General features: G+C 41.5%; 1 long non-coding RNA gene across 2 annotated transcripts; it reads right to left on the bottom strand.

The window, feature by feature from the left end:
* Positions 1-716: 716 nt before the first annotated feature.
* LOC135992522 (uncharacterized) lies at positions 717-22913 on the bottom strand. Of its 2 annotated transcripts, none has more exons than XR_010606745.1 (4): positions 22824-22913; positions 8492-8652; positions 7977-8123; positions 717-892 (listed from the first exon to the last, which is right to left on the bottom strand). It is a non-coding gene; the product is annotated as an uncharacterized LOC135992522 (long non-coding RNA). The 2 variants fall into 2 exon arrangements; XR_010606746.1 differs by lacking the exon at positions 717-892 and adding an exon at positions 4834-5046.
* Positions 22914-26378: the final 3465 nt, after the last annotated feature.

Here is a 26378-nt window from a genome sequence, read left to right as displayed (position 1 = left end):
CCCTGTCCACTAACAGAGTTAGTGAATTCCCAGATGTGGAGATCAGCCTTTAAATAATATGGTAAAGAAAAATTCCAAATGTCCCACTTGCTATGAACTCAAAAAAAAAAAATCACGAGAGTTCCTTTCATCTCAAAGAAGTCACTCTTACTCCAGACAGTGCTGAACGACACAGTGTTACTTTTAGTTAAAAAAAAAATAAATAAAAAAATCTAAGGAACAGGAAATACAGAATGGTCACTGTACCTAAAAAAATTCAAGGGTCTCAATTTTTCATAAACTGTACCACAGTCTGAAGTGATTGCCTTGTGAGCCTCTGTACCTTCCACTGAAAACCCAAAGTTCATCTTCTAACACTTACTTTTGTACATATCTCATCATCTGTAATGTATAAAAATGTCGAACTTCTGAAATTCTGACTTTTTCATACTTTGTGGCATGGTACAAATTGTATTTATCACACAAAAATCTATGTGCAGTATTCAGTTAACATAAGTAACAGGCTTCTAGGTCAAAGCGCTTGACATTAACTTCGCCTAAAAAAGAGTAGTCCCACCACAAGGCTCTAATTGTTTCACTCTACTCTGACCATTCACATAGATATATCAATACTGTTTTATAAAGTCCAAGGGGAAAAAAAACAAAACAAAACAAAACAAACAGACACATAACAACCAACCATTAATAAAATCCATGGCAAGTGGCAAGCCCTGGCTTAGAACTACCAGACATGATGAATTATTGGAACCAAGGCTAAGGTGGGACTTGCAGCATGTTCCTGCGGCAGGCAGCGCATTCTGCAGAGAAGCAATTGAGGCTGTGAGCTGTCAGGAAAATATGGTATCTTCTTATTTTCTGGACACTTGCAGCAGAGTTTGAGAGTTGTCCGTCGCTGCAACACAAAATGAGACTCTCACAGTAAAACTACCTGGATGCTTACCTCAGTGTTCCTTCCAAATGACAGAAGTTGGAAAAGGTTCTCCTTCCAGAAGCAGACTCCAGAAGAACAAGAATTGTTCATTGGTAAAAGAAATTAATTATATGCTTTATTTCATTTTAAAAGTATTTTTAAAAATCAGGATGGCAATCAACAGAAATTGAGTGATTGTCACAATGTTTTGATATCAACAATCAAACTAGTGTCACAAGAAAAACTTACACATTCCAAGATAAACCTCTCAAATGCCCCTCACCATTTCAGTTTACTGATTCAAAGGAAACGTAGAATCACAGAAACATTATGGGTTGGAAAGGATCTCTAGAAACATCTAGTCTTACTTCTTGCTCAGTGCAGGACTAATGTCCAAGTGCAATATGGTTTCTTCAGGCCTTGTCAGGTTCAGTCAGGTCAGAGGTTGCTCCGCGCCTCTGAGCTCTCCCAGTGCTTGACCACTCTCACTGTCAAAGTTGTCCTTATATCCACTTGGAACTTCACTTCATTCCATCCATAATTGATTTCCCTAGTTAGATATTATTTGATTGATTGATGTCCTGTCTGTACAGAATCTACTTATCGAATATACCAGCGCTAACCTGGGTGCTCATCGCTGATCCCAGTGGTGGTTGTGAGAAAGAAGAGCGTGCCAAATGACACCATCATCCTGAGCTCTGTCTCAGTGGTTCCAAAAAGACCATGCACACAGCAGCCTTCCATTAGCTACTGGAGTTAGTCCCCTGGTGTGGGGCAAAGCCAGCCTTCATGTTCCATCTTTATCACGTGCCTTCAGCACCACACTACATCACCCTGGCCAGAGAAAACCCAGGAAAACCATTTCTGCTGCTCTGCTCCCTACCTTCATCCTCAGCAGCAGAGGGGCGCCTTATTTGCTACAGCTCTCCTACAAATTAGTGCTGCATCCTTCTCCTTGTCCAACATCACGATATGAATAAAAAGCTTTCCATAAAAAGAGAAACCCCAAAGAATCAAGTTCTTTGGTAACATCCAATTCAAGCAGATTTTTTGGCAGTTCTAGCTGTATTCCTGTTCTCTTCAGTAAGGAGGGAATTGCCCCCACAGCCTTTTGCATCCCGCTTAGAAAGCAGTAAAGGCGACCTGGCCCAGACCACATAATTTGTTAACTATTTGTAGAAAATATTGGGAAACACAAACCCTTCATTTTCAGCATATTCCACAACCCTAAACACCAGCATTCAGTAATAAAGCTATTTATAGATTTAGCCTCATTTCACAAGCTTGCCTTTCTCATGAAACATTAACCCTCCGAATAGTCAGCATACGTGACTTGGAAAGGCTGATGCTTATGGATACAAATTGTATTTTGAGTTGTTGTACATATTGTAAGCTGTCCCTTATCAAAAGGAAGTAAAAGCTATTTAATAATACCTAATAAAAATAATAGCATAGTAACTACCTTTTACAGGTGATTTGGTTTTTTAGGTGAAAGGCTGCACTTGACAGATGAGAAAAAATTAAGAGCCTCTGCTTACTGTTCTTCTATGTCTTTGTTTTTGACAGCAGTGACCAATATGTACTTTTTTTCCTCTTGTTACTATAACAAAGAAGCAGTCTGTTAAATATTAAGCGTGCACATGAATTAAGCATTCACATGCTGTGCTGCTGGAGCCTGTGCAAATCAGAATACCTGAATGATAAATCTCTTGGTTTATGCATTTTAACAATTCAAAGTAGCAATCCTGAACTACAGACGCACATCACTGAGTTAACTGCCTGGGCGCAGGATCCATCTCAATTCCACTGCTAGATCAAAAACCTCTCTTGTTCAAACATTTCTCTCTTTTAATCTCAGTTTAAAAATCATTTAAAATACCGAAGTAAATGTTTTTGCTCCAGCTGAAGTCTCTAAATGGTAATCTCCAGCACATCTTACAGCCTGCCTGCCCATGTTGCCCTAATTCAACTCATTCACCTTTATATAATACCAAATTCTGTCCTGGTTAGATACCTAAGTATTTTGTCCCACTGTTAAATGTTTCTCCTACAACTCTGAGAAACAGACAGTCCTTGTCATTTCAATTTTTAAAATAAATTTCTCTTGTCTATAATGCACCAGATAAGATCTACACTGGGTTTAAACTAGACACTAATCTCTTTCAAAAGCATATTCCCCAATAAATGGGCAGTGATTAGTAAGAATAGAACAGTGAGTCCTCACTTTAAAAACCAAGGACTGACTAACATGTAAGATAGCTCCTGGCCCTCTGAACTGAAGAAAAATGTCTTGTGGTCTCTCCTGGAGAAGCGCGAGTCGGCATGGAGACGCGTGGCCCCCCAGTAAAACCCAGCTTGTGAGCTCGTGAGCGCCCTGGTGAGACTGTGCTCTCCAGTGGGGATCACAGCAGCTGAGCACAGGTTAGTTGGGCACCGTTGCCCACGCAACACATGTTCTCTGTAGTTTGTCCATTTTCACTTTATGAGAAGAGAGATGGCATAGGCACAACAAATACTTGCTGTTACAGGAACTAGCAGACCAGGTCCTCCCACATCCAGCATTTTAGTATGATAGCATAAGAGTAACATGCAAACCATGACTGTGGTCTTGAAATTGTCTGATCTGCAATGAAAATTCTTCCCTGTAGAGGCTGTGGGGCCTGTGAAACTAATACTTGCTATCACAAGATTCCAGGCGAAAACTGGGATCTTGAGATTTTTACATACAAAGTACAGAGCCAGTGAGTATATGTAGCTTTGATGAGCTGAATTTTGATAGCGTCCTACTTCTGAAACTTGTCACCAGCATGAAAGGGAACCCACCTCCAGTTTCTAACAGGGTTTAGAAAGATCCTTCCACTATCCTAGATTTCATATGAACACTCTATATATACCTCTGCTATTAAAATAGTCAAATCTGAAAATGAAGTTACTTCTCTTGAGAACAATATTTGAAATCAGAGGAGTCATAACCATTTCCATGACAATGATTTGGCCCAAAACCACATCAGATTTAACCTACTTTGAGAATACGCAATGTTGAGAAAAGCCATTTTAAATTGAAACACTCTCCAAGGTAGAGCTATCCAGAAGTAAACACAAATATTTTTTAAGGTAGCAGGCACTGAAGCTTCCTGTCATCCAAATCCTTGAACTCTAGTCGGCATTTGTCAACATAGGTATTGTCTGATAGAACTGACATCACCTGATTTCCGATTTCATTATGACAAGACAGTCTGTAAGTACAGATGTATTTCTTGCCTAATGCCCTCAGTCAGCTGCTTTTACCACTGAGGTAAAAGTTATGCAGGAAGGAAAACACTGAGCAGATGGGTATGTTTACTGGGGAGTTAAACTGTGTGCAGAAGCACCACTTACAGTATTTCTGGGAATTGATGTAGTCATAAAAGGATAAAAGCATATTATAATTAATAACTGCATCAGTCAGCTCAATCAGAAATTAGCTTTTCAGGCTGTGATTGGAAAAATATAATTTTTCCAATTTTTATCTTTTATAGTTAATGCTGTTAAGTTGTATAAAAATATATTTTTTTACTGACAAAATATTTTGAAAATCACTTCTTTTTTCTGAATATTTAAGAAGCACTAATGATATACGACCACACAATGTTAGACTAGGATATAAAATATGTCAAACTCCAAAATACAACCCATTTACATACTGTAAAGAAAAGAGATGACACTTAGAAAGATACACTTCCAACATATTATAATTTTTTTTCTTTATGAAAGAAAATGAGTGTTCAGATTACACAGAAACTGGAAAACTTCAGTGGATGCAGAAGAATTATGTTGAAAAATACATTTGGCACATAAGTTATTATATGTTCTCAGAGGAATTTAAAAAAAAAAAAAAAAACAAAATTGAAAAAAATATTTCTAGTTGTATGATTCTCAGTACCTAACCTAAAAAAAAGACAGATGGATCCTTTCTGAGATTTTCTTCTTTAGCATAGAGTGATGAAGATCAGCTCTGAACAGGACTGAAGTTTAAAGCTTTCCCACTTGAAGAGGACTGGGTCACACTGGTTGTGTCCAAGGTGCATGGACAACTTCACTGTCGGCCAGTGCAGAAGATCAGGCAGCACCGGTTTGAAGAGAAACTCCATAATTAGCTGAAAAGCAAACCCCAGCTCATAATCCTGTTGTTTAAATTGAGATCAAAAAAGAGCCATCTGAAAGTAGGCTGTATTGACCTAAGGCTAGTCCTAAGTCTGGTCCAGAAATTAACCTTGTTGCAAAACCCTTGGCAAGCTTTGTGCTCATGTGAGTAAAGGCGAGTAATAAATAAGGAGAGTAAACAATAGCTCTGCAACTGCAATAAAATTTTCAGGAGGAAGTGTTGAGGCACAAAACGGCAAAGGGGCTGCAGAGGTGTCTGTCGTCCCCAGGAGCTGAACAGGATCCATCCTGTTCTCCGGGAAACGTCCTGTGTTCGGTGACCCCGGCAATCCCCGGGCTGCTGGAGCCCTCTGTCACAGATAGGCCTTTGCCAAAAGGAAACAACTCCCCTTTCAAACACACCTGATGTAAAATTAACAAATAGGAATTCTTGTCTTTGTCAGGCACACACTTTGATTACACACCGTACTAACTTTATGACTTCGTGAACTGGTGAACTAAGCCAACGTAATTGGTCATACATGATCTAATCTCAACTGTCATTTTAGTTTAGTTCATTTTAAGTTTACAGTAGTTGAGCCTCTGTGATGTGCTTCTGTGATGTTAATATTTACCTTCCTCATTTAAAATAATAAGAAAAAGCACAGAGAACTAGATTATGCCTTCCTATTTAATAGCCCCTCGTGGGTCTCTCGTAACACAAGACTTTGAAAAGCAAAGGACTTTATCAGAGTAGGTCACCCCTTGTCAAGAAAGATGAATTAAAATGCATCCACTAACATGATCAGAGGACAGGTGAGCTTATTTTACAGGACAGGAATAGAAGAGCTTGGTTTTATTAGCCTAGCAAATTGAAGGATGAGAGGAATACATCTTTCCTTTGCATCTGTCACAAATGTTGTAGAGGGAAAAGAGCTAGTGAAGCCAATGCTGGCAGAGATTGACCCTGGTTGTAGATAAGGAACATACCCAGCTGGAGAGTGAGGCTCTGGACAGGCTTTATAATAGGACAAGACCTAGAAACCTGCAAAAATGGGAGTGCTCAACAACCCAGTCCCTAGTGTTTACACTTCTGGTGTTTCTGAAGAACAGTTTCTCCTTAGCACTGTATTTTTCCTCTATTGATTGTGTCTGTGTTGTGCATCTGGTAATGTGATTTGCAATTTTTACAGCCACAAATTTCCCTGGAAATATCAGATGAATTGCCATGCTTTTTAATTAGCTTGAATTAAAAATTTAAATGCCTTGCTCTGTGACCAAGAAAGATTAAAAACTGTTTCTTTTCAGAGGAAGCAGATCAAAGCCTTTTATGAAAGAAAGGGAATATTTCCTGAATGGTACGAGTGCATAGCAACGTGATGTAATTCATAATATAAGTGCAATTTATGAACATTCCTCTTATCCTGAAGCTTGACAGGAACTGTACTTCACTGGCAATTGGTAAGAAATGTGCAACTACTATGAACAGAACCAGTTCATTTAAAAAGAGGCAGTGTTTAGATTAACCAGTGAGTAAGATTTTTAAGTGGCATGACTAATGTGATACGTCTTAAAAGTAAGACATTTTTACATGTTTTCAATATAGAAGGATGACCACAAGTGCCAGATGTGCTGTCTAATCATTTTTAGCCAAAGAGCACAGGCTCCACTCTACAGCCCAACTCGTTTGTAAAGGTTTCATCAGCTATCTTGTATATACCATTTCCTCAATGACCCTCTGCCAGATTTTGTACTTTAGATGCATTGGGAGGTTTTATATGAGTTCTCATGTCTTCCTTTTTGGGGAAGTTAATTCTAAATGCAAACCTTCTGGTCTTCTCTTTTCCTGTAATTTGGATGTGATTTTTTCTGGAAGATGTCTGTTCAACAAGGCTCCCTTTCCTGTTTGGCCACACCACCCCCTCTGTGCTTTGATCCTTTTGAAAGCATGTTAGATAGGGGTGCATGCTTCCAAGTCTCTGATAAGAGTTCCTTGAATGCTCTCTGCACAGGTTAAATTAGATGTCCTTTTAGCATTTGTCTGCTGTCATGTATTACTATAGTGAATTTGTTTTTTCCTCCTATGAGGTTAATATTAGAGCACATGATGTTCTTTACTGCAAATCACAACTATTCATTCACTGTTATGTATCTTGCACACTGGTCAGGAGTATGGCAGGACAGAATTCTCGTGCTGAGTGTCTCTGGCAACTTGAAGAACGAAGCAATTACTCTGCCCTGTGTCCCAGCATGGCAATAACGCATCCAGGGAGTCTGAGTTTCTCAGTCTCACATCTGTTATCATTTCATGGTTACCATTCAGATTTTATGGCAGGTGATATTACCTCAACCCCCCTCATGTCAAGCACAGCATTTCAATTCGTAGGATTTCAGTGCTGACGTACTTAGCAATTAAAAAAGGAAAAAAAAGAAAAAAAAAAGAAAAAAAAGAAAAAAAAGACAGAAACCACAAGCCACACACAAGAAAAAACAAGCCCACAAGACTTACCAGTTTGTCTAACATAAAACTAGAGTTTGAAGTATTTGGCACAGATTCTTCTTATTTACTCGTCAATTCCTAACAGGTTTGTGACACCCTCTGGTTGCCTTTCCTTCATTGTGAGCCCAGGCTGGTCCCTAAGTTGCAGTGCTTAGCCATGAAAACTTTGTTCTCTGCTCCATTAGGAATGCTAAATGTGCACTTTCCTGTAAGATACTTATAAATAATTCTTGTTAATGCAAACAGAAACTGTGCAGTACCAGGGGTTTTTTAGATGCTGATAAATAAGGCTGTCTCAATAGTACACAACTGAGAGAATTGATTTTGGCCTTTGCTAATGATGCTCTAAAATGTTTTCTGTGTAGCCATACCTAACCCAAGCTATGGGCTCTTATTTCTCAGCTCTGTGCCAGTACAACAGTGTGTCAGATTTCCCAGACTGACCTGCTCAGGACACAGCCGCAGAAACGCAGACTTCATGGTGGTGTCTCCACTGTTAATCTCCTCCTTCTGGTTCAGTTCTCCATAATCTCAGGCTCTGTTTTGCACGGCACAGCAGCACACTCTTCACTCAGGCCTCTGAGAAAACAGCTAAGTTGTGAGAAAGAGCTGTGAGACAGTACGACAGCTAGAGCCAGACAAAATACAAAGGAGAAAAGCCACAGGCAGAGGCAAGATTGTTGAGATGGGAAAGGTTGTTTCCTCCAAAGGCATAAAGCCCTAAGAAAAAAAAACAAAAAAACCAAAACAACAACAACAACAAAACCCAAAAAAACCCACCCAAGGGAATCAAGGATGGGAACTCAGCAACTCTGAGTGTGACCCTGTCCCAGGAAACAAGGGAGGCCCACAGTTGTCCACCCCTCACTGCCAGGTCCCTGCCAGCTCACCTTAGCCTGGGAACTTGTGAGTCCCAGCTATCAACTGTGGGCATAAGACAACAAATAATTGCTTTGTACCTCGAAGGTGTGTGCGTCCTGCTTGCAACATCTCTCTGCATGTGCTCAGAGTTCCCAAAGCCAAATGACAGAGAAGAAAGAGGGCACGTCCAGTGTGCCAAAACCACCAGCATGAAGAGGCTGCCTGATGAGACGTCCTTCTCTGAATGATGGCTCGTACTCTACATACAAGCAAGGAAAAAAACTTGTTGCTTTGTTACGTGCGGACAGATTGCCACAAGATGAAAACAGCAAAATCTGTTCACTTGTAGCAAGTGTTGGGGGGAAAGAAAGAAACCACACGCACTTCCCTCCTCCCTGCCGGCATCTGATCACTGTTCACACCTATTTTTATCTGAGTATCAAGCTTTATGGCCGAACAGTTTATTAGGGGCACTGCAGGGAGACACCCCGTCCTCATAGCTGGCAGCACAGGACATGGAAGCACAGCCCAGGAATCCTACAGATGCTCAGCAGTCACAAGGTTAGACTGACAGCTGCTCTTTTGAATTGCGATACAACTTTTTAAAGAGTAGCACTCTTATTTGCCTCCTTTGTCTGTAAGACTCCTTAACCTACCTGTGTGGCTGTGGGAAGTTTGTCACATTTATCCACAAGCCAAAAGGAAGTAGAGATTGATCTTTAATGTCAGACAGAATCTGAATCACTGTCTAAACCAACATAAACTACCTACTCTATAATCTCTCGGTAAATTAGTTTTAGCTTTTCATGGCATAAGGAAATAGCAAATGAGCTTAGAAAGAGGCAGCTGAAAATAAGGCACCGGCAAAATGATACAATTTGTTTAACACAGTAGGGAGGAAAATTCAAGAAATACTGGCAGCAATAACGATCATTTTTCCCTCACTTTCTTCCGTAATTTGGATTTGAAAAATTTAAATGAAAGCAATGAATGCCTGTAGCTAACATGCAACCAGGCAGTGTTTGTCAGATTATCTCTAAGTGACTTAACCCAGGCTGCCTTCCGCCACCTGTGCCCAGCACTTTGACCAGCCATTTCCCTCTCTCAATATCCTTCAGAAATAAGTTGGTAAACTTCTGCTCCGGGAAAAGATCTGGATGTTTCCTGCTGTGGTAGGAATTGTGCTATGGTTAATATTACTCTTCTGAAATAGCTTGTTTAGATCTTAACTTTGAGAAAAGATACATTAAAACAATAAATAAATTCCATTGACGTAGGATATTTTGTCCCCGAAACCAATAAACTGGTTTTGCTGCTTGAGAAACTGCTGGTATTGTTTTGTTTCCTTACTTTGGCTCGTGCAACTATGGTCCCTCCCAAATCCCCATTGCTTTGCCTCTTCTCCTGTTTGGCTCTCTTCCCTGTTCCTCTTTTCCTTTGTTTTCTCAGAGCCCCAGTTCATTGAGCTTTTTTCCTGCTGGCTCCTTGGCCAGCTGGGCTGGTCCCCAGCAGCCACCACCATCTTCCCAGTGTGATCACCCGCTTGTGCCAAGGGCTGCCATGTCCTGCCAGCTCCCTGAGGTGACCCCTCCCTCTCCTTGGCCTTCACTCCTCCTTCTTCTCACCCATCCATTCAGTTCTAGCAGGAAGATCAATGTGAGCATAAAAAAAGACAAGCTCTGTGCTGCGGCCAGAGCAGCTTTGATGAAGAAAGTCTGACTCCTCTTGCATTAATGGGCTGAATCAGGCTTAATTACTCATTAGAGTTCATGCATCCACAGCTTGATCAAAACCAAGAAAAATTAGTTTCATCAAGCATGCACAAAACAGAAAAGACCTACTGAGATTTTAGCAACTAAGATCTAAATCTGCATGAACCACGTGCAAATTACAATTCAAAGGTTTCTAGCTTGCATGAGAACGTCAAGAAGTCTATCCCTGCTGCAAGAGCCATGCAAATGCTGTATTTGAATCATTTTTCCAGGCCTTTGGAGACAAGAATTAAAACCCAAGATCTCATTCCTAAACTTCGTCCTTAGAGAAGGATGCGCCTCTGGATCAATATTTCTCACTAAAATACAGCCTGAGGTTAACATTCAGGGTAGAAAACATGAGGTCAGATGCTTATAATTTGACAAAGTTACAAATGACTGAAATCCAGCTCCAATGACAAGAAGTGTCAAGCAACCTGAATAACTGGCATTATGAGCTTCATTTGTAATTAGCTTCCTGATATTTCTGGTATCTATGCATTACCTGTACTGCTTTGGAGCCATTTTTCAAGAAAAGTTATAAAAAGAATCTGGTTTTGTAGGTTATTTTTATACAGCTGCTTAGACCATTATACATTCACTTGGTGAAAGGACATTAAATCAGCTTCACAAATATTTAATCAAGCTGCAGCACGACTTTAAGTTTACTCCTCTCTTTCTGTAGAGAGCTAATAGCCATGCCTGGTGGTTGCTCTAGTTACCCCTTACTGGAAAACATCCAGGCTGTTTGTCCCTGTGGGTCTAAGACTTCCTTCCTGGAGCTCCCTGTCAACTCAAAAGCTAACTGTAGCTTTCTAGACAGTAAATCTACTACAGCCAGGCTATTTCACTGGCTTTCTGAAAGGATGGGTTTGGTTTTGGGGGGACGGAAAGCGGGGGTCTTGTGTTTGAGTTAGGATTTTGCTTCTTGGTTGGTTGTTTGGGGTTTTTTGTGGGTTTGGTTTTGGTTTTACAGAACACTATTCTAGAGTGCTGGAATAGTAACTCTGTAAAGGTCCTAGTTATTATAGCATATTCACTGAAATTAAAGCTCACAGACTTCATGTAATGGGAGACAGAATTGTCCCTTTTATTCTTGTTGTGTAAATTCTGTTAAAGCTAGTCAAAAACAAATTGGAAGAAATTTAAGCGCTGCATATTGTTCCGGAAACAGCTTTCCTAAGGCTTTCCCAGAAGTGTTGTGGGGTTTTTTTTAATTCCAGCGATGACCATTCAAAGAATGATGATTGGTTGTTTTTTAGGTTGTAGATATCAAGTTTCTCATCCAGGCTTAATTAGATTGTTGAATATGGCTGTCTGGGTATTTGCATTAGCGTGGCTGAAAATAAGCTCTCTCCTCCCCCAGACAGTGGTATTTGAGCACAGCGGCAGCGTTTCACTGCCTTGCAGTGCCAGCCCTGGAGCACTGAACATGCGCCAGACTTGGGAATAAAGGGAGCTTGTTCTGCTTCAATCTCAGCCTTGTCCAGCATCGTGCAGTGACACTTGGAGATCTTCCAGGAATGTGTGTCACAGGCCCTACTAGAGCAGATACCAAAGCAGCATAACTACTCCACAGCTTGGTGCTGTAGCAAAGCTACTCCCATGGATGCCCATTTACAAAGTTGCTACTGAATAATGAAAGGACATTTGAAAACAACTCGGTCCAAAGCCATGTGAAATGCATGTTTTGGAGGTTTTTCCTACTACTAAATTTAAGTTAAGAATATAATAAAATAAGTAGCAGAAGATGAAATTTACTTTAGGAGAGTGCCAAGGAAGGAGGAAAAGGTAAGCACTATCTAATAGACATGGCATGCTTGTTAAACTGTTTTAAACAGCTACTCCACTACGCCTAACCAAACCTGCTCTTCTGTGTCACTCCAGAAGCTACAATCAAAATCCACGGAACAGGTCACGGGGGGCTGGAGACCCTCTTTGCCCAAATGCAGCTAGGAGACTGCAGCTTCAGGGCCAACTGCTGCAGAAGTTGTTCTGGAAATTACTATGATAGGTAAGTAAGATACTAATGAGGTAATAGAGGAAAAAAGGATAAAGAAAGGTACAAAAACTTCTTCCGTATAAGAAATAGCATAGAACTCCTCAGGCTGTAAAACATATCAGATGATAGAATAGATTTACAAAATCATGGGTGACACAAAGACAGTGAATAGGGAACAACTGTTCAGTGTTTCTTCCAATGCAAGACCTGCAGATCATCTAAGTTAGTAGCAAGTTCAAAGAAAGGGAGACAGTTTTTCACATAATACACAGCTAAGGTACGAAACACTTTACAACAGGAATGTACATTTACATCAGTTCCAAAAGCTCTGCAACAAATTCTTAGAGGAGAAACTTGTCAGGCACTATTAAACACAACAAAACGAGCTGCGGGTCAGGAAGCCCCAAGGCAGCCTCAGCTCTGTAGCGTGGGCTCTGTCACCCGAGCTGCTCTCACACTCCATTGCCAGTCGCTGTTGCGATGTCCTGCACTAACACAACGCTGCACTCAAGGAGTTTTGGCTTTTACCAGCTATGTGGCCATTCCTGTTTTCCGGCACAGCTGCCTTGCCTGCAGGACCATAACCTGAGAGGAGCATTTGTGGGCCATGCAGCTGCTTGAGCGGGCAGCACGGTGAGCAAAGCACAGCACCACCATGCATTTGGGTTCCCTGGATGATGGAAGTTAGCTTGCCCCTACTGTGAGCCCACCACAACTATAGAGGCAGAGAGCCAAGTTTCACCCTACTGCTATGTTTATTTACAGTAATTTGCTCAAACGTGGACTTTCACCATTAAAATTTAACAGCATGAATATGCAAATAGTAAATCCCAGTCAGAAAGTAAATTAGCAAGATGCCTGGTACCTTATCTCTCCTCTTTGGTTCCATCGTGACTTATCACAGTTGACATTTCAGTAAGGCTGTAGTAGCAGATCTGAATTTGAACATTCATGAGGAGAAGATGCAATACATCAGCTTTGATGTCAATAGAATGTCAGTCTCTGTCTATTTCGTTCAGACTGAACTTAATTGCAGGAACTGCATTAATAGTCAACATAAGCCATCTGTTTAAACATGTGTGTTTTGAAAAGAACTGCCACGTACAATAAGCACACCCAGCTGTAATGACTCACATATCTGTTTACGTGAAATGAGGATTCGGCAATTTCCCCCACAAAAACACTAAATTACAGGTTAAAAGCAGTTGTATATCCACTTTATTCATTTATGTGGCAGGTCCAATGGTCCGACAGTTTTGCTGCAGTCTGGGAGGTCAACTGCAGAGCTGCTGAACTAAAGTGTTTTGCCAGCCTTCCCTCAAGAGCCTATTTGCTAAGTCAGAGCTGCACCAAGAAACATCAACAGTGCACCGAGTTAAGTGGCTGACAGGCACATAGATACAGTTGCCAAGTGTTCTTGGACACGTCTGATCAGGGTGCACAGGGGGGCAGGATACTGCATCCTAGGTGTGATGCAATGGTTAAAATATCCCACGTAAGCCCGGTGGTGCTGGCAGTCTGGGTAGGTGATGTCTGTACCACTGTGGGCTCATGAATGAGGTAAACCTTCATCCTGATTATACATTAAACTGATCTTCAATCTCTGATCTTGCACAGGGTGGGGGGGAAGCTGTCACCCTCTCTTTTGCAGGCCAAAGCTTTTTCAAGCAGCTGACACGACACCTGAGCAATTATGTACCAATGTGGGGAAAGTCAGAAATATGCAACCTCCCATTTATCTGCCAGACTAGCTCAGAAAAACAGGCTTTCGTTCCTTTGTTCTTCCTTAAAAGTAACATCTATTATGCGCTTACAAGAGTGAAACAACATGCTATTAGCTATTACTTGCGGTGTCATTTCTAAGCAAGCTTTGTTAAATTAATCATGACAATGCACTAGTTCCTGGACTTATTCAGCAGCAGCATCAATTATGAATCTGCTTCCATAGACACTGAGCAGGGATGCAGAGGCTGGTTGTGTGCTTCCCACTCACATGTACAGAGGAGAATTCTGTTGGATTTATCAGTAATTAATATGCAAAACATTTACGGGTGCCAGTATAGAGAGGCTTGGAAAGTGGAGACGGAGGCTGGAGAGGGAGCAGAGGAGGGAAGAGAAAGGAAAAACAAAACAAAACGCCACCACCACACACCACAAACAACCAACACCACAAAACATGATGAAGGCATATCATTAATCAGCCCCTCCAGCACCTCTCTTCTTTAAATTCAGGGGAGATATAAGGAGACCTTATTTTATTTCCTAAACTTTTCTATTGCACGGACCACTTCTTCCAATAAGGTGCAACGCTTCATGAAATTAGGAGGTCAATAACTGTGTTGTAAGTCGTACTTCATTATCACCAGTTTTCCTCATTAGATATTTTCTTCTTCATATACCTGAACAAGTTCTACTCAGTCAGTGGATTTTGTTACTGTTTTTATTTCTGTAACTTTGAAGTAGACATGGTGTAGAAGAAACCTGTAGGACTAGAGCTTTGTGGGATGTGCTGGATCTCTCTCCTTTCCATTTACATCTTATTATCCCTCCTCTTTTTGCATTTAACAGAAATTCCCATAGCACATGCCTGTGTTAGTTTAACCACATTTATGTAGCTAACAAGTCTCCTAGCACCTACCACTACTCAATGCGTAAGAGCACCACGAACAAGCCAAGCTACAGTGTGTTGCCAGCTCTTTCCAAAGCAGAAAGTTGTCACTCACATTTTCAACATCAGTCATCAGGGCAATGTGAGGCATGTAGGTGACAATTCTGTAGCTTTGCATAGCCCAAAATGTTCATGTCATGAAACATGAATTGAAACCAGGGTTGATCCCCAGCTTTCCTTACGATGTATCCACTAGAAAATAATCTTTTTCTCATAAGCTGTTTTAAAAAATTGTTCCCAAGTATTTTACCTGGAGATATTTCATGTTTTGTTTCAATGTCCATGTCTCCCTTCAATAGACCTAGGTTTCTATTGCTGTTGCTATTATACCTACATTTTCTTGGGACACCTATGGTGCATACACACCACTTTCCCTTGTTCTTATATCTGACAATCTGTACAACATGATAGATGAAAATCGCATAATTTTCAGGTTACTTAGCCAGATTTATCCACTTAAGTCTACATACAGAGATGTTGACTTCAGATTACTGTTTTTCTGCATATAGCAAACATCTGAAGGGTCTCTCAAATAACCGTCACATAGTGAAATGGGGATGAAGAGGAGGGCACACTGCAGCAGATGGAGAAGGCCGTACCGTATCAGAGGAAGAGGGACTGATGGAAAGCAGAGAGAAGAGGGTAAACTTCCTCTCCTGTTACACACAGGAATGTAGTTCTTAAAGCCACTACCACTAACACAGTTATGTCTCTTTTTTTTCCGAAAAAAATAAAGTTTTTGGTAGCTATAGGCCTCGTATATTTGAGAGCATAAGAAGAAGATTTTCTCTTCTGATGTCCAAAACCAGGACACCGGGACAAAAGCTTCTCTTCAGAATTTGCTGTATCACATGTACAATATCATAATGTATGTTTATCTAGTAAATTGCTTTGCGATGAAGGTTCAGAGTCACTCTTCAGAAAAACATTAAACAACTCCTGTCTTCACTTTTAAACTGCTGTCACTCTGGGTTATACATTTCAAATTATCTTGAAGAAAGAGACCGAATTTAGGAAAGTGCTGAAGAAAATAAACCAAAGAGCTAAGTAACAGCAATGACTTTTCTGTTCTTGTATCTAACAGACAAGAACCTAATTACAGAACCCTCAAACAAAACACAAAACATATTGATCTATTTAACAGGTTCTATCTACCAAAGAGCTCAAAATCAAGAGATGACTTTTTCTTAGTTGATTCTCAAAGCCTTATTACAAATTAAATTCAATAACCAGGATCATAAACAGCACCACAATCACAAGAAAAATTGTTTCTTCTCTGCTATAACAAAACAGAGTGAATAAGAAAGACTTTTTAAAAAAGGGCGTTTATCCCCCTCAACCTTTCAAAGGACAGTCAGTTTTGGTGACTAGGGAAAAAAAATATATGTATTTATAAAGAATGGGGTGAAAAGCTGGATGTATATGTCTGCATTTTTGCATCCTTTCTTGCTTTGAAATCGATTATATTCTATTTAGACAGCAATGGTTTCCAAGTGCAGACAAAACATGGGTTTATTTTTTTTATATAACTCACTTTAACTGATGTATGTTTTTATCACATACCGCAAGCCTTTTCATCCTTCGAGCTCTTAGTCCTGCAGCCTATGCAATCAAAAATCTTGTTAATTTAAGTATAAGGAGCAGAGAAATGGACCATGGCTGAGCCCCATGCTGTGCACGGGCAAGTTATCAGCAAAGCAAGCCTTCCTGCAGCCTTGTCCACTTTTTTTTTTTTCATCAACATACTTTAAAGAGGGGAGATGCCAGCCTCGGAGATGCTGGGGGTCAAAGGGTCCATCAAGAACGAGTCCACCTCTTTTATCTTTACAACTAAAACACAACATAAGCTGTAACGAAGATAATGCTGGAAATAGTTTAACGGAGTCCGTGCTGTCTGAAGGCAGAGGCGAAGCAGACAGGTGTCCGTGACAGCAGCCGCTGCCTGCTCTGGCAGAGGGTGGCCCAGGAGGGGGAAAAAACCAAACCCAAAGCAGCGGTTGTGTGCTGTGGTGTTCCCAGGGAGTAACATCGGCACCCAAGGCAATCGCCTCTTCTCCATCAGCCAGCCCTTTCACTTGGGTCACGGTCTGTGCAACAACTTACATGTCCAGAGATATTACGTAAAATAATAGCTTGAAGCAGTCGACACAATGAAGTATTACTTTTTCAGTTTGTGTGCACACCAGTGCAATCATTAGTAAAAGGAATAATGTTTTGACTTTTGAGGCTATCTTCGATGTTCAAAGTATGATGTTTCCAATAAAAGCGCTGAAGTGACTAGGCTATGCTACTATGTAGCAATACTACCCTTGACCTGTAGATTTAGGTTTAAATAAAGCAACAAAGATCCGCGGTGAAGCTCACACTCTCCCTTTTACTGGAGGTGCTCAGATATTACTAGTTGATTCTTTGGATGGAATCACCTACTGGAAACGGGAGATAAGTGATGTCAGTGCTAAGCTGTACCACTTACAAGGCACAAGATCAGCTTCATATCATAATTGGAAGTGACCCAGTTTTAGTAGTCCAAGTGGAAAAATACATTATCTAGAACTTTGTAGTTCTGGAGCAAAGACAGCTTGCCAAAGGTAAATAAGCCCTTGCAAAGAGGCAGGAAACTTAGGAGAGGGCAGGGAGATGGAGATGTGCAGAACAGCAAGGGAAAACAGGGATTATCGGCTCTGTGCTTACCAGAAAAAGGTTTTTGACAGAGGACACACTAGAGAGAAAAGAAGGGATTACCCTACGCAAAGGAGGGAGGTGGGAAAAGACAATCATTTCCAAGAGAGAACAATCAGAAAAAACAGGGAAGTGATATGCTAAAATTCTGAGTCAAAGATTTAGGGAGAGTTACCTTTGAAATAGTGACAGCTAATAAATAGCAATATATCAGCTAGTAATACATTAGGGAAGACTCTGCACTGCAACACAGCTATGTCATTACAGAATTTACCCTTGAAATAACTACCAGCTTCTCAACCACGTTTTCTGTTTATAATAACAATTTAATTTAGTAGCCATTGCTTGTAAGCCTGCCTGCTAATCCTTCAAGAGCAGCTCCCATTACATCCCAAAGGGCAGCAACAGCCACACTTGGGAGCCACTCAGTGTCCCCAGGAGAGCACTGGGATGGTCACCCACAGAGGGCTTGTGCCAGCTGCAGCACAGCCTGATCCCAGCCCAGCAATGTGGCCTGTTCACTCAAAGGGGACCTTTCTCCCTAGAACTATCAAATGGATAGAATCAGTAACAAATTGAGAAGAATTGATGGCACAAAATTGCCAAGGTGCAATGTTAAAACAGTCAAGTCTGCTTTAAAATGTAGATATTTTAAGCTGTGCAGATAGGTGTTCCAAAAGGAGCAAGTTTCTCTCAGTAGCACAAACCGAAAGAACCTAAGCAGCAAGCAGCAAAGCAGAGAAACATTCACATATTTTAATAGCCTGCAGAAGATACCACTTGATAACAGCCTGATCTACCAATACACCAGCTGGTTTTAGTACATGGTCAAATGAAGGAATGCTATTCTGATCCAAAGTTTACTGGGTGATTTCAAGAGGTTAGGGTCACAATTCAGTGGGTCAAACAAAGGCAACACTTTGAGACTTAACTGCATAATTTCCTCCTACTTTTTTTTTTTTTTTTTTTGCATTAAAGCAGGAGCCTTTGCTAAGAATGGCCATGCATTTTTGTGCAGTTCCTAGATGTCAGCACCTCTGGCAGCACCCTCACGTGAAGCTCTGCACTTTTCTCTGCAGTGAGTGCAAAGAAGAGATGTGATTCTAGACCCTCGCCTTGAATAAACTTTGCTGCCTCTAGCATGTGAAAGTTGAGGAGTTTTAAGCAAGGCTTGGGGTTTCTTTTGATGTACAAACCATCAGTTCTGAAATCTGCAATTGGTTTTCAAGCAGATAGTACAACTTAAAGCCCCTTGCAGCAATCCCAATGCAGCTGTACTTCTCAGGTGAACATTCTTATTTTTCCCTAAACCAGGATTTTAAAAAGAGGTTTACGTCCAGAACAGTAGTTAACTGTAGTTGTGTTACAAATTATTGTATTTCTCTCAGGAGCATTATTTGCAGCACAACTTTTACCCCAAGGTACTCTCAAAAGAAACATCTTGCCTAGAACACCCGAAGATGACATAAAAGGGACAGATAGGACTGAGCACAGAGCTGTATCCTCATTCTCAAGCTTTCTGCTGTGGCCACCCCCTACACTGATTTAATGACAGCATTTATCTACCTAATACAGAGATGGTCTGAATCAGATTAGATTTACTTGTTTCTGTCTCTCTTGGCAGTAATTGAATGATAAGTGTCTGCAGGCTGTAGAACCAGAGCCAAAAATGGCACACAGAAGTGTCTTGCAGAGACACTTTAGTGGGATATTATAAGCAATGCAGTTGTTGTTTTCTCAAGTGACTCTCTCTTTGCCATGTAGCCCTCACAGGCACACCAAGGAGCAGCCTGTGCAGTTTGGGCTTCCTCTCCCCAGCCTCAGGGTGAGCTGTTGCGCACTGACAGCTGTGTGGCTCCTTTGCCACCTACAGAAACACATCTCTGCAGCAGTCCCCTCCTGAAAATGCCATTTGGGCTCCCCTAGCTGGGCTCTAAGATTAGACAGAGACAGGACAATCCACCTCCTAGTGAGATTCTTCTGGGAAGCCTTACAAACGGGAGCAAAGTGTGGCTTCTTGGACTATTTCTGTCTTTAGCTTCCTGTGCTGCTTCCCCTCTAAGCCTCATTTGCAATTCAAAAAGAGAGGAGGCTGGAGATAACAGTATCTCATTTAGCACATCAAGCAATATGTAGGCAAGATTCCCCTCGAGCAATGTATCGGTCCATTTATTTTCACTGTTAGGAAAGCAAGCAAGTAATTTGACTGGTACAGGTGAGAAATACCGGTCACACAGGAAGCTGGTTTTGTGTATTATTACCCTAAACTGAATGTTGCTCATGTGTCTGAGGCAAGGAACATCCCCTCCTACAGCTTGTTATAACCCTTGTTACAGGGTTATACTTCTATTACAAGAATACCAGTGCTGCGCCTGACCCTGTGATGTTACACTGCACAAAGTGATTAAAAAATAACTTGCCAACAATTTGCACAGTTGCTGTGGTGGCATGTGCAGGTACAGCTGCCCGACACTCCCCACATGAGCAGGTCACTTCTTGGTTACAAGTAAAACAAGGCAGTTGTAGAAAGGGGAGCTCTCACTGGCCACTGCAGAAACTACTAAAGTCCAACACAAATGTATTACTTGTTCAGCTTTAGTAGTTTGTATTATGAAACTTACTCAATTTAAGTGCCAGATGAATTGCTACTTACCTCCACCAGTTTGGTTTAAGGAGTTGTCAAAACTGGGAAAATCACCCTGAGAAGGCAGCTGCTGACCAGTTGCGGATATTATGCACACAGTTATCACCGATAGTCAGTTTTCAGACACTATTTTAGGCTTAGTCAAAAATACCCCAGAAATTTGAGTCCTTCTAGGTACATATCTTAATGATCAGGGCTTCAGTTTCCTCATAGATAACAAAGAGCATTTGAGAATCTAGCAATAAATATACTACACTGGCCATTTTTGGGGGGTGGGTACTCGTTTAAGACCTTTCTTATTAAGGTATTTTGTCCCTGCTGGCTACAAGTATATTATTTCCTAACAAAGCTTGATTCAAATTCTACAACCCACCCTTATTCTCTAGGCATATAGGTCTTATATTTCCATAAGAAAGTGATAGTAAGTCTTCCAGTGTTGGGCATCACACATACTAAAAATGTATGCATATCAGAAGTTCACAACTTGGAGAAATTTACATCCCACCCTACCCCATACCAGCACTACAGATGCACTGAGTCTTGGACCTCCTCAGTGACATTTATTTTTATTATACATTTCAGCTAATCACTGGAAACACCTGCCCTCACAGCTCTGAATATTTTAACTCTCTGCAATCCACAGCCCAAATAGCTCAAGATCTTTCCTGACTTATCCATAGAATGCAAACAGACACCGGCAGGGATTTTTTTAAGTGTACAGTGTGCCAGCCCGATTCATCTCTCTGCTGTATTCCTTTTGTGTACTTTTTTATTCTATAGACTTTCTAGTTCCCCATTGTTGGAAGATGCCTTTTTTTAATAAGAACTTAGACCATTGGTTGCCTTGCACTCCTCTGGTGGGCCACACTTCAGTAATTTTGGATTTCAGTTGTAAACATTAAGTTCTGCATTACAGGCAAATAATGGAAGAGGAAGCTTTAATATTGCAGTATTTCTTACAAGTAAATGTGTAAGGCTTTCAGCTTTTTGGGTTTTAAGCCTTGTCTTAGTTTTCCAACACTTGCATTTTATACTGATGACATTACATGTCACATGGGTTTAAACGTTTTTAACTTGGCACTTAAGACATTCTTCTGAGATTCCCTTTGCATGTAAGGTAAGCAGGATCAGACCACAGATATTTACAGTAATTTAAGAACGACAAGGTGGGCAAGAGATCTTATATTACATTTCTGGTATTAGCAAAACATATAAGCAAAATGCATCCAGGAAAGTTGTCTCCTGTATCTGGAAGGTGAAATTGAACAAAAGGAACAAGGGAAGCGTGATTTGAGGAAGCAAAGATGACAGAGCCAGACTCTTGTCAGTGCTTTCAGAACAGACAAGAGGAAATCAGCACAGACTGAAACACAGGAAATTCCATTTGAACATAAGACAAGAGGAGGAACAGTAGAAAAACCCCACAACTTTTTACTCTGAGGGTGGTCAAGCACTAGGACATGTAGAGCCTCCATCCTTTGGAGATACTCAAAATCCAAGTGGACATGGTCCTGAGCAACCTGCTGTAGCTGACCCTGCTTTGAGCAAGGGGTTGGACTCTGATCTCTGGGTTTGACTATTCTGTGATTCTCATGTTGACAAAAATTCAGGGGTCAATGCCATAACAAGGATGTTTTCTTTAGGAAAAAAGAAACAAAGAGTTCTTATCAAGAAAAAAGTGAACTGAGTGGTACCCAGTCTTCAAATAATATTTGTTTACAACACGAGCACTGAGTGGAAATATAAATAAATGGAGCAGATTAGCTCCATACTGATACTCCTAGACACACATTTTTGTTTTCTATTTTATCAGTTATTCTTGCAATAATTTCCCTGAGAGTATGCTGCATTTTGACCTTTAAAAAGGTTCCCAGAGATTAAATATCCCCTTGTTTCCCTTCGTATTCATGCAATTCTCAAGTGTTCTGCTGCTGTGGGACATTCAACATTAAATCCTCATCTTCTCCTGTGCCCATGTAGTAACTCCCAAGGGTGACAAATCACTCCTGCCAGCTAGACGTGTCTGCTGTCCCATAACTTTCATCCGGTCCCATCCCTGCGGAAACCTTAACTCATTCATTCCTGGTAAGGTATCTTTAAAGCACATGGCTAAAGGAAGACACGTGTATCTTTTGAACAATGCAGAAATATTCCAGATGTTTCAAACACCTCTTAATTTACATTTACTCGATGTGCCCAGTCCCAATATTTAGGACAAGTCTTATGAAACTCACTATTGAATTAGATTTGTACTTAAGTTTTATGCAGATTTGGATAATGCCCAACACTCCTAGTAAGTTAGAAATAGCTCCCAGTTTTACCGACTTTCTTATACTGACGGTTTTGGTTCAGATTGCCCTGGATGAAGTATGCACCCCAGCAAAGCATCCTGCTACAAAGGGAGCCGGGTTAATAAGCAACAAAGCTATAAAATAGTTCAAGAGCTGTTCTGAACAGAAATCAGAATTTTTATCTTAAAAATAAACATGCAAAATGATTTCTCAGGTGCATTGCATCCTCTGTCAGGGCACGGGAATAATCACCCTATCTGAGGAGAAATTTCTGGGGCCAGCTGCCCCTGCTTGGATGTTCTCCTTTACAGCAGCCCACTTGACAGTGCCTCTGCTCCCAACCCAGCCGTCCCCGGGCACTGATGGAGCACACATGGCAGAAAAACACCACTTACCTCTGGATGTGCCAAGTACTTTGTTGTCTTAGTTGACAAGATCAGCTATTACTCCACAACTCTTTCATAGGTACAAGCAAACTGGTTACCTCTAGGCAAGGGGAGACAGAAGAGGTATTTACCTGGAAACTTGGTAAACAGGAAACACAATTTCAGTTCCAGTGTATATACACTCCTTTATCGGTAATCCCACTGCATGCACCTTCTCATAAATTAATGCTGTTTCCTAACAATGTTTCTAACCTTAGCCAGATTTTGACGTGTACTGTTAAGGCAAATTAATTTCAAAAAGTCAGACAATTCACACTAGTTCAGGAAATTACATCATTTGACCGATACAAGCAGGACAAACACAGCCACTGGGCAAACTCACAGGATGTCAGAGCCCTGTAAATGCACCTTGCAGCTAGGTTATATTTCACTCTAACTGTGTTTTGAAAAAAAAATGATGGTCAGGTCTCATGTTTGGGAAAACTCAGGACACAAATCTTACAGGCAGCACCTTCTGAGCCCCTCAGAAAGGGGCACTCCCTGCTGGAGGTGGCATTCACTTCCACCAGCCCCATGCCCTGAGAGCAGACAAGGGGTGCGAGTCCCAAGGACCTCTCACTTGTGGCATCAAACACAACGGTCTTGCCCTGCTGTGCTCCTCCTGCAGAAGCAGCTCTCCTTACACACAGCAATAAGCTGGGGGACTGACACTGACCAGGTGTTATCACTGGATTTGAGGCTGCAGCCCACCGAGGGGCAGGGCACATCACCACACACATCGCTGGTTTGCGCCTCCTGCATGCTCAGGTAGAGACATCCCTGCCCCACTCTCCACAAGGGATGAGCTCAAAGCCTGTTGAGCTGTTTCAGGATCCGAGGCAGTGAATATCAAGTACGGAGCTGGGCTAAACAAGCTTAAGTCACATCTCTGAAAAGCCACAGCTATGATTGGAGATAAAATAATCCGTTGAAGTTTGACTCTCCTCCGTCCTCCACAGAACGACTGATCCAAAACTGCACATCTGAATTACTGGCTTGAATCGGCTTTGACAGCAAGTTAATTAGAGGTGTGAAAGCCAGCATTTACCATAGCCACTTGTTCATCCTTGGTGACATTGCTTTTGCCAACACTCAGCATGAGCTATTTGCTTGTAACAAGTTTTTACCAGGCGATTTCCACCCCCTCTCCCAACTTCAACTCCAGGGTTTAGTCTCAGCTTTAGCACAGCAGTACTTACAGGCCGGGCAGCAGGTCGTGCTGAGCTATCTTTAACACCAAACCTTTGTCATGCTGCTTCATACATGCAGGAGCAGTGCTGGGGCCTCCAGCTCAGCTGTAGCTCTGGCATCCAGCACTGCAAAAGCCAACTGTGCCCAGCGCCCAGCTCCTTCTGCAACATTTAATGGTTGGGACCTCAGCAGAAAGCGATTCTGGCAGGTACAGCTCTGCTACAGGCACTGGGCTGCCAGAAGGGGTCAAGTAGTACATGCTTACAAACTGAATATCTTCTAGAATCACAATTACATAAATTAAATAATCTAGTCAAATCTGAGAAACCTCAGACAAACTTATCTCTGGCTTTACAAGACAGCATTTGTTACTGCTATTTATGGTAAGTTCAGGTTTATTGCTCACTGGAAACAGCTAATGGTTAGCATAGGAAGGTTTGACAAAACAAACAAACAAACAAAACAACCAAAACACACACACCAAAATAAACCCACAAAAAACCCCACAACACCACACAACAACAAACCAAAACCAACCAAACACACACACATCAAAACCAGAGCAAAGACTGAAGTTAAATGGTTTCAGCTTCTGGAACTGTACACTTCCATAAAGGGAGGATAGAAATAACCATGAGAATTCATGCAGTGCCATTCTAAGCTACCTCATCTCATCCTTTGCCTCTGGACATGAGAAAATGAGCACCTTTAATATAAGCCTCTTACCTGAGTGCTTTTCTCAATGTCTTTCTCACCTATGATGTCAAGACAGCAAAGAGCTCTTCCTTACAGGCAACTGAGGAATGGGCTGTGACTTGCTTCCCTCTACATAACGCTTCAACAGAGCAATGTAATGAAGACCCACAACTTTGGTTGGCCCTCTCACTAAAAAGAAGCAACTCTAAGGTTTTGCAGCCAGCTTTCTCCCTCACCTTGTGCTCCTTTAAATGCTTCCCAGTTTTGCACTGAACAGGCTGAGAAATGCAAGTAGATAAATCATTAATATTTAACAGAAAGGAAGCAACCTGGAAAATCTTGTTCAGTGCTTTCCTGTCTAGTACATGCAATGCTTGACAAGGTCAGGTTCTCACTGTACCACTAAGGATAGCTAATTTTGCAGCATTAGAACATTTACAGCCAGAAATGGAAAAGTAATAGCAGAAGGAACAATTAAATCAGAATACAGAGCTGTCTGGTCACCTGTGGTGGTATCTAGGCAGAACAGGCTGATAATTCTTTTCAGTCCTGTTTGCTGGACCCTTCCTTTCATCTCTGGGACTGTGTTCAGTTCCCAATACCTCACCCCAGCCACCATATACAACCAGCAACCTGGGCTGTAGCCATTTCTGTTCCTGACAGTCACCAAAAGCTGCTGGAAGCTCTTTTCCTCTCATAAGAATCCCCTAAATGCAAAGAACCAGCAGTACAAAACACACAACTTGCTCAGCAATCCTGATGGAGGCACGACAGTCCCATATACAGGAATGTCACCCTTTTCCCCACTCTGCAGGCAGCATGACACTGAGCACAGGCCAGGCTGAGTATAGAGTTCATAGACACTCTGCAACACTAAACTTCATTTTACCTCCACTGTGAGGATGGGTTGTTCAGTATAATTTTAGTCTTTTCTTCTATGACACTATTAATAATTATATTAGAATACATTGCAGTGACAGTGATCAGCGCTAAATCTGTACTGACATGCCTTGTCATTTAAATACGCACATTAATCTTACACGCACTTTTTTGTTCAGAGCACATAGTAATGGAAAACAGATAGCATCTAATTATGCCATTCATTTTGTGAGCGTAAGTCTACTGTTTGTTTTAATCAAACATCCTGCTGCAAAAAGCTATCAATGGATGTGACTCATTACCTTTCCTACCTTGGCCAAATATCATGCCCAACATCTCAGCCACCTATGCAGGCTAGAAGGTCTCAGGCCCAGATGCAGGATAGCTGCCCATCTGTGAAGCAGGCAGCAGTTGCTGGAGATGGCCCAGGAGGCACCCGGCCGGTGGCGTGCCCTCGCCAGCGTCCTGCAGGGAGGTCCTTGTGCTGAGCAATCCAATTTGCACGGATTTCTCCAGCCCGTGGGAAGTAGCTTAGCAACTCAGAGATAGGCTTTTAGCACATTCATATTTTCAACTAGCTGTTCTTTCTGCAGCTCCCCGCAGCAATTAATAGTTACACTAAAAACTAGAAGAATGTTTCCACCTTTAGGCCCCATCATGTGTTCAGTCTTTCACCACAGTCACTGTGGCTGGCTGAAAAGCCAAGCTGCAGGAACAGAAGTACCAGTGCCTCTTCAGAGCCAGCCTGAGAAACTGGGA

This window comes from Caloenas nicobarica, chromosome 10 (assembly GCF_036013445.1).
Source record: "Caloenas nicobarica isolate bCalNic1 chromosome 10, bCalNic1.hap1, whole genome shotgun sequence".
NCBI classification, from domain to species: Eukaryota; Metazoa; Chordata; class Aves; order Columbiformes; family Columbidae; genus Caloenas; species Caloenas nicobarica.
The sequence above is the reverse complement of the archived record's forward strand: the minus strand, read 5'-3'. Positions and strand labels throughout refer to the sequence as shown.